Genomic DNA, 15,209 nt, shown 5'->3' with positions numbered 1-15,209 from the left:
CAAAGGAAGCTAAAACAGGTGAAAAAATCAGCAAGGAATATCCTTCCACATAGATTATTTGGGTCCTGGGTCTCAGCTTAAAATGTTTTTCAAGAGGGGGACTGCAACTATTAAAAGGAGGGACAAACACCTGAAGACACCCTTCTCTCCCTCCGCCCACCTCATTCTCTGCACCCAAGAAGACGAAAAGAACCAGTTGTTGGACACTGGGGGAGGGGTCCTGACCTGTAGAGTTTGGTTAGTAACTTTACTGGAAACACGTGGTGTGAAAGTTTGCTTTGCAACTAAGATAGTTTCGTATGTAGATACCAGTAAGCGTTTTATCTTTATTTTTCTTGTAACCATTTCTGACTTTCATGCCTCATTACCTATACTCACTTAAAATCTATCTCTTTGTAGTTAATAAACTTGTTTTACTGTTTTAGCTAATCCAGTGCACATAAACTGAAGTGTCTGGGCAACTGTTTAAGATAATAAGCTGGCATATTACCCCCTTAAAGAAATAATGGACTTAATACAATACAGATCATACATTTCTGGGGGAAGATCTGGAACCGGGGGAGGGGGTGTTGGGGTCACCTTCAATATAACCAAGGCTGAGAGATAGGGTGTAGCTGGCAGGCTGCAGTTACACACAGACACTCAGGGCGTAGCTTGCATGCTGGAAGGCTGTTTGAGTGGCCCAGATGGGGGCTACTATAGCAAGGCATTGTAAAGCACCTAAGGTTGCAGGGCACGGTGACACAGTATCTCCACTTCCGGTCTTAATTGTACCCCAATATGCCACACATGATAGTTAACATTGCCTAAAGCCTTTCATTATAAGTGATTTCAGTTGTCTCTAGCTGTCCATCCAACCATTTGGACTGACATTTCCCATGCTGGGGAGTCTGCCTACAGATTATTTTTTTATCCTTGTTTGTTTTAAGTTTCAGCTAAAATGGTTCAACCATGTCTGAGAGCAAGGCTAGAAAAACAGACTGTTTTTTCCATGTTAAGAAATTACATCCTCTTCAGCTCCTACTTCTTCAGTAAAGGTTCATTAGAGGCTGCCAGCTAAATTCTCTGGAGATTTCTTCTATACTGAGTGTGCTCCATCCCCACACCGCTCCTGGGTGCCAAAGGGACTAATCATGTACCATCCCCACAGAGTGACCGACCATGCTGCATCCCAGGACTGAGCATGAGTTTCCCAGAAGTGGCCACTCCCTGTTGCAAGGGGCCATTGTGATTCTGGGCATGGTACTGAGAGCCGGGAGGCTGTCTCTTGTGTTCCCAGTGCCCTCCTGCTGGCACCTAGTCAGCGTGGAGGAGAAGGAGAAAGCCCTCCGATTCAAATGTAGAAAGATGAGGGGAGACAGGAGCTGGAGCCAAAGCTGGGGCAAGAGACAGGGGGGAATAGGATTGGGAAGAATGGTGGGGTGGGGAGAGGCTGGAGAGAAGAAACAAGAGCAGAACCAGGAGAGACTGAAATAGGAGCAAAGACAGAAGGGGCTAACGGAAACAGGAGCAGAAGCCAATGGGGACAGGAGCAGAAAGATTTCTAACTTTAGAGCACACTTCCTTGCAGAAGCTGGAATGGAACCCAGGGTTCTCAGTCTCAACATTCCTCTTCTGTCTAGCAAATAGCCATGGAACCCACTGGCAAAGAATGTCCCCCAACCTCCTTTAATGGCTGGCCCAAATAGAGGCTAAACTGCCACTCTCCCTTACTCTGTTAGCTCAAGTGGCAGAGGTCTAAGCTGTGGATCTAATTGCTGCAGTCGTACTGATGCCCCATGCTGATGTCAGTTTGTTTCCGCATGATACAATTTCCATTTTTTTGACAAAGCTTAGGAAATAACATATGTAAAACAACATTAAAAGAACATTTAAGATCATAAAGTGAAGTACTCCAAAGTTAGGAAATGCCATAATGGAGGCCTTCCATACAACATTAATTCAGCTCCCTTGTGTGCATGTGTTATGATGCAATGTTTAATTACATGATTACATGATACTTTTTCTGCAGCACTCTGGTCTCCTTCAGTGCACAGGGCTGACACACTCTGGGAAGGAACAAGCGTTATGTAGCGAAGACACAGACAACAAATGGTAGGATCCCTGCCTCAGGTGTTGCAGAATTTGGAAGGTGTGTAGTGAATGAGACACAGGATTACAGGAAGAGAAAGGACAGTCTCATGGTTAAGATAGTTGAATGCTGCCCCGGAGACTTGGATTCTATCAATGCCTCTGCCACAGAGTTCCTATGGGATGCTGAGTAAGTCCGCATAAACCAAAATTTTCACGGGTGTTCACTGCCTCATTTTTTGGAGGCTAAACTTGAGAACACCTGGGGCCAGATTTGCAAAAGTTTTGAGCTGTCACACCTGAACTGAGGGAGCTGTGCTCTGAACATAGGAAGTGCTAGAAAAATGCTGAGTACTTGAAAAAATCAAGCCTGTGGCATCTCAAATTGGGCATCCAGAATTAGTAGACGTGGTTTTAATCTCTCAGTGCCTCAGTTCTCTACCTGTAAATTGGGGAGAATTGCACTACCCTTCCTCACGGGGGGGTTGGGAAGATAAATTCATTCATGTTTGTGAAGCAGTTGGACACTGTAGTGAGAGCACCACAGAAATTAATAATTCTGTATTCCATACAAGGCTTCAGTAGTGTGTGGTACATAAGGGCTGGGTTCGAATGATGAGGATAAAAAGAAATATTGAACAATCCATACAGTAAGCACTATCTATCCTGCACACTCAATGAGGCAGGGGTCCTGTGGAAAGAATAGTGTGCAACTGTGTAATTAAACTCTGTATCATAATGCAGATGCACCAAGGGGCAGTTTTAAAGGGGGCAAGGACAGTCTTAATGCTGGCATTGCCTCACTTCTGAATGCTTTACTGTGCAACCATAATGTTCTTTTAACATAGTTTTTGGTATGTAATAAAGATGTAAATTCTTCAGCAACTTAAAAGCTATTATACTTCCTGTTAAGATATTATGCAGCTAGCACACCTCCTAAAAGTAAGCGATGGAAAAGCATTATTGGGTCACCCTGCTCTTCTCCCTGACAATACAGGATAGGACTTTACAAAAACAGTCACATTTTGGGCTGCAATCCAGACCAGTAAGGGGCTGTGTTACCGCCTGCCCTGAAACCCTGAGAGCCTTAAATGCTCTGCTGCTGTGGCTCACAGCACGGCCACCAACAGCCAGCAGAGACGCACAAGGTATTCGGAGGGTCTATATGCTGTGCAGCCTTGCTTCAGCGCTTCTGACCCTCAGCAGCCTGCCTACACCACAACAGACCCACCCTAAGACAGGAGAAACCAGCACCTTGTTCTTATGAGGAAGGTCCTGACTGAGAGACACTCAGCTATGCAATACAATAGAGTAATTGGTGAGGAAAACCATCTGAAAGAAAGATTGTGCCTTGCTGGGTTAAGTTTTAGGCTTTTAAATGCATGTTTTCACTTTTATTTGCTTGTAAACATCACTACCTTTATATCTTTTACTTGGTGTCACTTAACCAATGTCCTGTTGTTAAATAGACCTATTTTATCGTAACCTAAACCAACCCAGTACTGTGTTTGAATTGAAGTAATTGCTAACTCCAGGTAATGTGGCAAACTGCTGGGTAATGTCTCTTTAAAGGTGCAGACGAACCTTATTCTTTCTCTGAGTGGCCCACGAGAGGGCTGGACACATCAGGGCAGATGGTTTGGGGGAAATTCAGGACTGCAAGTGTGCTGAGGTCATCTCGCCAGGTGTAACCAAAGCTGGTGGAAACCAGGAGTGTCAGTTGTGTTGTGGCAGGCTGCTGTGGGTCAGAAGCACTGAACCAGGGCTGCATAGACACACAGGATACTGAATGCTTCTCTGCTGGCTGTTGGTGTCCGGGCCATGAGCCACAGTAGCAGAGCATATAAGGCACCCAGCATTACTGAGCAGGCCCTTACTCATCTGGATTGCACCCCAAAATGTGACAAAGACATATTCTAGTGGCTAGTTTTTAAAAGTCCCATGATATTCAGCCTAAATTTTTACTTAATACAATTTCATTCCCATTGTGCTTTGTTATGCATCACATGAAATAACTGCTCTCCACCTTGGGTGTTCAAAACCGAACAACTGCAGACTTTCTCAGCCCCCACCCCCTGCAATCTAGCCAACATTTTATGAAACCAGACAAGTCTAGCTCATTTATTCATTCTCATCAATCAGTCCTTCCAGCCTCTTGACCATTGGTATTGCTTTTCTCTGAATTCCTTCAACATCTTTCTGCCAGTGTGAGACTCAGAACTGAATGCATGACTCCACTGTTCTGGAGAAATACTATTACTTCCCTGCTCTGTCTAGTGATGTCTTTGTGTTTACAATCCAAAATTGCACAGGCTTTCTTTGTAGCCATATCACATTGCAAGATCATATATAATTTGTTCCATTTATTGGTCCATTTATTACCATCCATTTGCTGTGACTACTCTCCTCCTGTTACTGTCACCCTAATGTTCTTTTGGCATTACAGCTTCCCAGAGTTCACCTTCCCATGAGCCTGTGTATTTTGGATTTATTAGCTTGCGTTTTTCCAAGACAAATGCAATTTTATAGGATTTTTGGCTGTGTTTCTAATTCTGCTAAGTCTCTGAGTAGTATTTCCCTGTCCAGACTTGTGTTTGCAATTCAACCCAGTTAAATATTATCTGTTAATGCCATTAAGGTGCTGTTGACTTCCTTCATCTGGATTAATAATGAAGATATTAAATAAGAACAGGAGTAACATTGTCTAAAGGCCCTAAGTGATTCAGAAGCCTAAGGCCTGTTGAGTTTCAATGAGACATAGGCTCCTCAGTGCCTAAGTCAGCTCCGCAAATGAACTTTATATTTTACCCCAGAGCTAATACTGATCCAGCAAGGGGCTGAGTACCACCAGCTCCCAATGTAGCCAATTGAGGATGTACAGCACCTCACAGGAGAGACTCAGATTCTCCTGGGATCAGGCTTTTTGCTAGTTTACTCCTTTAATACAGTACATCAAGTTGTATATCATCCGTGCCAGTTGACTTGCACATGTTCCGATTTTCCTGACTTACCCGTTATCAGTAGTTATAGTTACAGGCTTTTCCTTCCTTCTTAATTGTTCTGTCTCACTTTGTAGTTTCCCTGAAGACACATTTGGAAAGGAAAGTTCTGTATCTGAAGCTATTATTTGAGCCATCCTTAATTTCATGCCCCGCCTCGTTTATTAATGGATTATCTTCCCAATACTACTATTTTCCCCAAACTACATTTCTAAAGTCCCTTCATGTTCTCCTTAGCCCTGTTAGCGGCAGTAATTCTTTTTGAGTTCTTGCTGCCTGGATCTTTTGCCTGCAGGATTTAATGACTGAGCTGTCTTATTTGGTTGCCTCCCCCTACAGCTATGGATATTAGCACATCTAAATATATAAATCTATTGAGGCAGGAGATGGACAGGTATCCTCAAGATATAGTGGTGAATCTGCTTCCTCTACTCCTCTAATTGCTTCCCTGTTCCAACAATCATCACTTCCAATTTATCTGGTCTGAGTGGTAGCCACTTTGCTTTCAGCCAGATCCTTGTTTTGGTCAGATTCCCATCTTGACCCCTATTCTCAGAAAACAGTGAGACTAGAGAAATTATACGCAGGCTCATACGTCAGAGATATATTTTCTGTTCCTCAATATATATGCATAACTTCTGTCCACTGATGGGATAATATAGCACCTGGAGGACACAATCAGCTTTGTAGAAGAGAGTTAGCTGCACTAGATGATGTCATTGCAAGTCACTGTTAAATCCCACTCATTGGCCTGAATATTTACCCTCTAAAATCTAAGGCCCCCAACCCTGCAGTGAATTCTGTCCATGCGGACCCTTGTGTGGAGTTCATAGTTCGATTGGGACCCACATTTTCAGCTGTTTTATTCACAGAGAATACCCGCAGACAACCCCAAAAGACTCCCTGCCACAGAACTCTCCATGATCATTGTAGATCACCATGACAGGGTAGGTCCCTTCAAGGAAGGAATTCAGGCTGTTTCTCTGCTTCTTCACTGAGATGCCTAAGCAAGAAATCCCTGCAGGGGCCTTTTCAAGTTATATTTCATCATGTTCATAAATAACATGATTAGAGATATGAAGCTAGTGGATTATCCACTGTGTAAGCACTCACAGATAGTTACTGTAGCAGCTTTGAACTGAAAGGCAGGCTGCTCAAGCAAGACAAGGTGTTACCCTTAGATGACGTTAGTCTATGGTTAAAAGTAAATGCAATCGCTTTTGGACATTGCATTTCTTGGTACGATGCCAATGTGCATAGTGAAGGGATGTCACCTAAATCTCAGTCCATGTCCTTGCCAGCTTGCTCTGAGGTTCTTTATTTCATGCAGACCAATTTTTATGATACAGGACATAGGCATCAAGTTTCTAATCTGCTCGGGGGGCTCCCCCCTGCTTTACCCAGGCCCCACCCCTACACCACCCCTTCCCCCAAGACCCCACCCTCGCCCTGCTTCTTCCCACCCTCTGCCCCCAGCCCCACCTTTTCCCCGCTCTTCCCACCCCGCCCCTTCCCCACCGAGTTCCGCCCCCTCCCCCAAGCACACTGAGCCCTTGCTCCTCCTCCCTCCTCCGTGCCTCCTAATGCTGCAAAACAGCTGATCTGTGGCAGGCGGTAGGCACTGTGAGGGAGAGGGAGATGCTGATCTGCGGGCCCACTGGCAGGCAGGAGGCGCTGGGGGAAGGGGAAGTTCTGGTGGGGGGCTACTCAGCATCCACCATTTTTTTCTCGTGGGTGCTCCAGCCCCAGAGCACCCACACAGTTGGCGCCTATGATATAGGATTCTGGCTAATGGGCAAACCCACTGAATGCGGTGATACTGGTGCCGTTCTCCTCACAGCAGGTAGCACCCTCTGCACATAAAGGAATAGTGCCCCACAGGGTCCAGTTCTTCCCCCACCCATCGGCAGCTTTTAGGGGCAGGGCCACTAAATCTGTGAGTTTGTGCAACCAGTGATGAGCTCCCTCCAAAAGCTGGGATGCAGCAATGGGAGACGCTAAAATATGAGATTGAGGAACTTGCCATGTCATGTCGCCAGTTGAAGAGGGAGAGTGATGGCCACATAAAAGGTGTGCTGTATCATGGGAAATGCATTGATTTAAATAGGCTTTGAGGAGTAGTGCATCGTGGATTTGACCCGGGGGAAAGGCAGTGTGTTCAGAGGGTGGGGTTATATGGTCAAAAGGACTTTGACAAATTGGAGACTTTAGTCTGAAATCAACAAGATGAAATGCAATAAAGACAAGTGAAAGGAAGGGTGTAAAGAAAAATCAAATGCCCAACTACAAAACGGGGAATAATGGGCTAGGTGCTAGTGCGGCTGAAAAGGATCTGGGGTTCCAGTGGCTCTGACACTGAATATGAGTCAACCAGGTGATGCAATTGTGGAAAAAGCTAACATTAACCTGGGGTGTATTAACAGGTGAGTCATACATAGGTCACGGGAGGTAACTGGCCTGTTCTACTCAGCACTGGTGAGGTCTCAGCTGGAGTACTGTGTCCAGTTTGGGGCACCCCACTTTAGGAAACAGGTGGATAAATTGGAGAGAGTCCAGAAGAGAGCAACAAAAATGATAAAAGGCTTTAAAATACATGATCCATGAGGAAAGGTTAAAAAACCTGGGGGTGTTTAGTCTTGAGAAAAGAAGACTGAGCAGGGACCTGAGAACAGTCTTCAAATACATTGAGGACAGTGATCAATTATTCTCCATGTCCTCTCAAGGTAGAACAAGAAGTAATGGGCTTAATCTGTAGAAAGGGAGCTTTAGGTTAGATATTAGGAGAAACTCTCTAAATATAATGGTAATAATCTCTGGAACAGGCTTCCAAGAGAGATTGTGGAATCCCCATCATTGGAAGTTTTTAAGAATAAGTTGCACAAACACCTGTCAGGGACTATCTAGGTTTATTTGATCCTACCTCAGCACAAGGGGCTGGATTTGATGAGTTCTCGAGGTCCCTTCCAGCCCTACATGTCTATGATTCTGTATACACAAAAAGTTCATGGTCATCAGCTGTTTCTGATTCTGGTTCTCTTGCCCCAGAGCAGATACAGACGTGGTTAGTGGGAGAGCAAAAAGTGCTTTCAATAAGTTTCTAAAATAAAACATGATGGTGAGCTACAGAACGTAGCAGAGAAGAAATACCATTGGAGTGAACCATGTTTTCCACTCTGGAAATGTTAAGCTTAGCACTGCCCTATCTCAGAACCCCACTGCGGAGGTGTCTTTAATAAAGCAAAAACTTTGAAACGTCTTTAAAAAACTGAAACAAATGTGATTGAAATCCTCTGTTTTCTTTTAATGGGTTTACTCATATACCATAGGCCCTTCTTGAAGTTAAAACATTCCCACCCACTGCCTCTGGGGCCACTTCTCTAGGAGACAGGATTCGCCTGTAGGCTCACCCACAGATCCTTCAGAATTACACCGTGCAAGGGGAGATGGAAATTTTGGTGCCTGATTCACCAAGAAATAACACTGGTGTTGCTGCAAAAATGTCAACGTGCTTTTTTTTAAATTGGCCAGTTTTTGCTCGAGACAAACATTCAGTTCTATTCAAAGGGCAAAATGTCACCCCTTTTCCCTGCAAAAGTCATGGTCACTAATGGAAATGGCAAAATGTCACCCATGGTAACTGAAATGGATTGTACAGGTATAATGGAGTGCAATTCATCCACGTGCAGAGGCTGATGCACCAGCTCACGGCCCATGCACCACTTAAGTGAATTTCACCCCTTCATACTAATGCAATCCCCTTTAGACCATTAAGAATTTAAATGGGACTTTAATAGTAATCATCATTTCTAAGGCGGTACCACTTGGGGATCCCACTCAGAGTAGGGCTCTGTTGTGCTAGGCACTGCACAAACCAATAACTTTTAAGAACCTGTAGGACTAGAAGCTGGGACTGTGGGGGTTCAGGGCTGCTCACACTTCTGCATCGCCACTGGAAGCTCAGACTGGGTTCCCACTGGAGGACCCTGGGACACTAGGCACTGCAAGAAGGATGGCCCAGGAGGGCCTGAATGACAGCTCCTCACAGCCCACTGATTGGCTCTTGCCAGTATATAATTCACGAAGCCATCATGGTGAGTTGTCTGAACAACAATGCAGACGGTCTCCTTGCTTCTGCTCCAGACCTTCCTTTGCTGTGGACCCTGGAAATTGGCTCCTGATCCTGGTTGGGCTTCAACTCTTCTATTTACCCGCTGTCTGTAATTTAGTTCCTGGCCCTGACTTCCTGGTCTCCTGACCTGGCTTGATTTCATCTTCATTACTTGCTTTCTGCCTGCAATTTGGTACCTGACCCTGACTTCCTTGTGTCCTGACCCAGCTTGGCCCTGACCCCTGCTACTCACCTCCTGGATGCAACATGGTGACTGACCAGTGTACGCAGGCCACCCAGAGCCTGGCACTGACAACAACACAGTCTCTGCCTCAGAGAACTCAGAGTCTAGGATTTAGACAAAATGCAACAGGTGAATAAACAGGAAAATGGGATAAGGGAAGGAGTAGTCGGACAAGGTTATAATGGTGACAGGTGTGTATACATAAATTAGCTGCAACAGTGTCCTCAGTAGTCACCAGCCTTAAATGGTACATAGCCCTTGTGCTGTCCCTCTGCACAGGGGTTCATTTCACTTATTTTGGCCCTATCATTTCTCTCCCCCATCTCCCCTGCCAGTTTCTAATGGAACCGATGGTTAGAGCCCAGAGATCAGAGTTCCAGCTGGATGGATAGCTACCAGACTCCACTTTCACTTGAAGGTTTTTGCCTTCACCTTGTCCCATTGGCTGGAGTGGGCACTGCAGACCCATAGAGCATGTGTGATTGGCACGACTATTGCAGACCATCTGGCCAAGCCTGATGTTCTTGGTTTGAAACTGGAATTTTCCTTCCCCTGGGTGGACTGCCTGCCCTAGCTAACAAGCCCACCTGCCTGATAGAGGCACAGAGAGGTGATGTGACTTGGCCAAGGTCACCCAGCAGGGCAGCGGCAAAGCCACAAATGGAACTTGGTACAATGGAGAGTGTACGAGACTGACACCCATGCTGCGTCCCTCCACTTTTACATGCAAGGCTGTGCAGTAACATACTTGTTGCTAGCCTCACTGATAGACTTTTCCAGAATGATGTCAGCCAGCATGTGCAAAAAATAAATCTGACCAATCAAATGAGAGACTGTAAAAAACACATATCTTGCTCTTTATCAACACTCTTGAGGTTGGTAAGTTATGAGTTGGGCTGGTCATTAGGAATGCATGCACAGCGTTCCGCAGCAACATAAATGGGGCAATGTAATTATGATTCAGTTCATGGGCGTGGTGGAATTGAGGGGTGAGGGAGATAAATCCCGAGGAGGTGTAAATCAGCACAGCTCCATTGAAGACCACAGGCCAGATCCCTATCTAGTGTAAATTGGTGCAACACCATTAAAATCAATGGAGTTATGCCAATTTACAAAAACTGAGTATCTGCTCCAAATTATGTCTTTGCTGGTTCAGTTGTGTGAACTTTTACCATAAGCAAAAAGAGTATTTGTTGTTGTTTTGATAAGAAATACAGGCTGTTTCGCAAATCTTGACAGCAGAGAATGTGACACTGGCCAGAGAGATGTCAGGTTTGCATAACTGGGGAAAATGTTGCAAAGTGAAAACATTCTGTGTGTCTGGCGCCGTTTGCGGGCATTCTGAAAGACAAATTCTTCAACACATTCCTGCTTCTGCCAGGGACCTGATCCTCCCAGATTTGCAGAGTTATCAAGAAATCTCTTGAAACCCTCTCCTAGCAGACAAAGTGTTCTTTAGCCTCAGTTCATCAAACCATTGGTCAGGAATCTGCTGTAGGGGATATAAATTTTAAAAAAGTGATGGCTCTGTAGCCAGTGGGTCTGCGGGAAGCTTGCCATCCCAAGACGCCAGAGACCAAAAATGCCGCCAATTTGTCCCTCTAAGGGCCACCCAAAATGTCTCGGTGGATGGCCACAGCATTGTGTGCATCCCTAAAATAAGATGGCTATAATCGTGGTTAGACTTTAGTGATCCAGGAGCCACATGAAAGCACACAAAAGCCACAGAATAACTTGGCTACAACATCCACTGGGTGCTCTGCCAGGCCTATTTCTGAGATGATGAAATCTCAATCTCTGGAGAGCTTGTCCTCATTTCAGGTCCCCAGATTACTGTGCACTTGAGCTTATCAGCCCCATCACTCAAGCTGCTTTGAGTACACTTGTGTTCTTTCTCCGGCATCTGCATCAAGAGGGTACTCCATGCCCCAACACTAAACCCATCATGCCAAAGGAGTGACTCTTGCATGCCCCATCCTGAACTCATGAATACACAGAGGAAGTCCTCGTCTCACCTCTTGCATGCCCCATCCTGAACTCATGAATCCACTGAGGAAGTCCTCCTCTCGCCTCTCCTATGAAGAGCCCAGTAAAGCAGGAATATGCCTAACAGGATACTTGTTTCACTTGCCAAGTGCCCAGCAGAGAGCAGAACATGGCTAAAGGGACTGTAGGTTCCAGGACACTGAACAGGAATGCACGACTCTCCTGCTGAGTCATTAGGGCATAGTATCATGCATAGCGATGCAGTTATTCTTGTTGACTTACTCTGATACCAGATCAAGTAAGACCTTTTAGTTAGTCAACCCAAGGGTATAAAAGGGAGGCAGAGAGAGCTTTGCACCATAGAAGCAGGGCAAGCTGCTGGAGTGTACCGGTGAATCTCATCCAAAGTCTTTAATTATCCCAGTGTGGAACTCGTGATCTTGAATTTTCATCAAACTGAACAGAAGCAAAATAAATAAGAATTATTCCCTCTGAACCAGTCACCTAAAGCTTAGTGGAAGTGCCTGATGTTAAGTGAACCAGACCAAATGAAAAAGCAACAGAATATTTAACAGAAGAAGGAATCATTCCCATCTCCGGCTGAGTTGGCTAAGTGGGCTGGGCATGGCAGTTGTAACAATCTCCATGCCCTTGTGTTTCATTCCTAACTTATTAGAAATTCACAATGGGTAATTATAGCAACAATGTAAACAACAGGTCCCTTCCATCTCCAAGGCTCATGCTATGCTGCTGTCCTCATCCTCTGGATAGTTTCAACGCTGATGCCTGATAGGAGGCCTGTCTCTCTCCTGAGGCGCTCACTGGAAGAGTGCACCGGGCCATCCCAGGGATTTAAGAAAAAACCCTCTTTATATTAGGGTGAACAAAACTCTCCCAGGCTGCGCTGCTTCTATACAACCAGCCACTAGAGGGAGTGGGGGAAGAAGTGCTGCAATACGCACCTGCCTCTCCCAAGCCTGCCACCTCTGGAACCTGTTCAGCCACTGACAGCCTGAGACCAACAAACACCAAGAGCACCAAAGCCATGGCAGTAGGATATACACCCTGAACCGAGCCACTGGCAAAGGCCGGTCTTGTCACAGGTTGGCCCTCCCCTGGTATACCCTGTTCTGCTTGGATCATGTTCTCGCTCCCAGCTATTTGGGCCCCATAAGATAATTCCTCCCAATGCATGATATTCTGTCTTACCCATTGTTTCGCACCCATTACGTCAGTCTCTATCGGAGTCGCCTGACACAGAAAATCCACTTGGGAAAACAGGAAGGTCTTCAGAATGAAAAGCAACTACCATGGTGCATCTCTAAGGAAAGGGCAGTTGTGCTGCAAGCTTTCGTTCCTAGAAACTTTTCAAACAGATGTTTTGTCTGGCAACAGCAGATGCTCTGGGACAGGATTCTAGCCACCTGCTAAAGATGCCAGAACATAGGCAGGGTAGTAATCTGTTCTGATATGTGACTTACGGGATTTCTGCACACAGAGGGTGACTTTCCAGTACAAGGCCAATGCACCACTTAAGGGCTTAAGTGTGATGTAAATAGCATTGCCAAATTCCAACTCTCACAATATTTGGTGGTTTGTCTTCAAGCCGCAGCTCCTTAAGTCATCATTATATGGAAAATTCAGTTCCCATTTTTTAGGAGACAAGATGGGGAGGTATATTTTTTTTAATTGGACCAGCTTCTGTTGGAGAAAGAGACATGCTTTTGAGCTTACACAGAGCTGTTCTTCAGGTCGGGGAAGGGTAATCAGGGTGTCTCAGCTAAATAGGAGATGGGACAGATTGTTAAACATAAGGGTTAACACGTTGCAGGAGATCACTTAAAATGAAGCGGGCAGTTAACACCTCTGCAGTCATAGGACAAAGGAGAGTTAGTGGGTTACAAATTGTCATAATGAACCATAAAACCAGTGTCTCTGTTGAGATCATGATTTTTAGTGTCTAGCAACAGACACACTGGTTTTATGGCTCATTACAACAATTTGTAATCTGCGAACCCTGCTTTGTCCTATGACTGCAAAGGTGTTAACTGCCCGCTTCATTTTAAGTGGTCTCCTGCAACATGTGTTAACCCTTATGTTTAATAATCTCTCACATTGTATTTAGCTATGACGTTCTGGTTGCCTTTCCCAGACCTGAAAAAGAGCTCCATGAAGCTTGTAAACTTGTCTCTTTCAGCAACAAAAGCTGGTCCAATAAAAGATATTACTTCACCCATCTTGTCGCTCTCATATCCTGGGCCCAACATGGGCACAGCAACACTGCAAACAACTGCAGTGAAACGCTTGAAAACATGAAAGCAAAATGCTCAAAAACAAGACAAAGAATCTCAAAAAAAAAATTGTTTTAATTCTCATGATTTTTAAGAGAAACTCATGACTTTGGGGGGCTGATTCATGTTTTTTGAATGCCTAAGGTTGACACTTAAGTAGCGCACAGACCTTGTGCTGTCTGTCTGCACAGAGCGTGACTAGCACCCACAAATAGGAATTTTATGCATAACCCCTCAACATAGCGTGCTGAATATATACCTCCATAACCCAAAGAGGGCCCGTGCACATATTAGTTAGTGTCTGAAAATCCTTGTACGATTTAACATGCAATACTGCTAGGCTTTGCTAGAATTCCCACTCGCTCTTGAGGAAGCTGACAAACTTTCACTGGAAAACAATCAGGAAAAAATGTTGATCAGAAATGTACATTTGTGATTTTTGGGAATGCTGCCCCAAGAAGCAGTGCAGCTCTCCAGAAGCCACACCGCAGTTTAAGCATTGCCTGGGTGGGGCACAAGGGAATCCTGAGTTGTCTTCCACTTTTGATTTAATAATCCTTGGAATTTAAATGTATAAATCCTGTATAAACAGGATTCAGTTGCAATTAATTATGTAATTGAGTCGTCATGCTTACCTTGCTAAAGGGAGGAAAATACTGCAGGGAGAATTTCTCTAGTCTATTATCTCTTCCTAGCCCACTGTGATACAATGGCACCATCAGCATTACTCCTTCTCATCTATCCAGGCCAGCTGCTACCAGGCTACTGTAGGGAGAAAGTCTTTTCAGAGATGTTCTTCAATATCCATCATCAGCTGTTCTCAGCATTCTGGAGCCTCTTCAGTGTTGAGCCCTTCCACATCAGTTATTCTCCACTTCCTGCAGTGTAAACTGCAATACCATTCCTGTCCATTGTGCAAGGTATGGCCAGAACCTCACCCGCTTGGCCAGTGTGGAATGGGAACGAGAGTGGGGCTGTGAGTCAACTCTGTCTCTTCACATACCTTGCCACTAAGAACTAGCTTTCCAGGGTCTGTCACCCCAGAGGCATTGCTCTGGAGAGTTTGCCAGACTTATCGTTGTGTCTGATTTCTGAGAGAGGGCCTGAATGGACACCAAGCAAATCCTCAGCCTGCCAGATCAGAGGGGGCTCGTTACGCCAGGGAAAGGTTTGCGTCCGCTCTTACCTAAAGCCACTGTGATATTTTCTATGCATTCAGCTCAGGGCTGAGACTTGTTCTGCCCTTTTGCAAAAGCCCTGTGTGTATGTTCCACAGCATGTAGAAGGGTTAGTAAGGAACCGCAGAGTATTTAAATAACGCATTGAGAAAGGGCTATGCTAGTTAATTATTTATCACTGTGTGAACCTGCTGAATAGCAAACATGCTAAAAATGTGGGGTGGGGGGGAAAAAGGGCACTGTCAGAAATTAACTAGGGACAGAGTCAAAAGTCAACCAGAAAGGACTCAAGATGGGCCTGAAAAGGCTACGGAAAGGTCACGGAGCAGACAG

General features: G+C 45.1%; 1 long non-coding RNA gene across 2 annotated transcripts in view; it reads right to left on the bottom strand.

Moving 5' to 3' along the window:
- LOC142071618 (uncharacterized) overlaps window positions 1–14,966 on the bottom strand; it is a 177,124-nt gene extending 162,158 nt beyond the window's left edge. For both annotated transcript variants that reach the window (XR_012667743.1, XR_012667742.1), the window contains exon 1: window positions 14,334–14,966. This is a non-coding gene — a long non-coding RNA (uncharacterized LOC142071618). The remainder of the gene's footprint in view (window positions 1–14,333) is intronic.
- Window positions 14,967–15,209: the final 243 nt, after the last annotated feature.

The sequence above is a fragment of the Caretta caretta genome, chromosome 3 (assembly GCF_965140235.1).
Source record: "Caretta caretta isolate rCarCar2 chromosome 3, rCarCar1.hap1, whole genome shotgun sequence".
NCBI lineage: Eukaryota > Metazoa > Chordata > Testudines > Cheloniidae > Caretta > Caretta caretta.
This window is presented reverse-complemented; position numbering and strand designations above follow the sequence as displayed.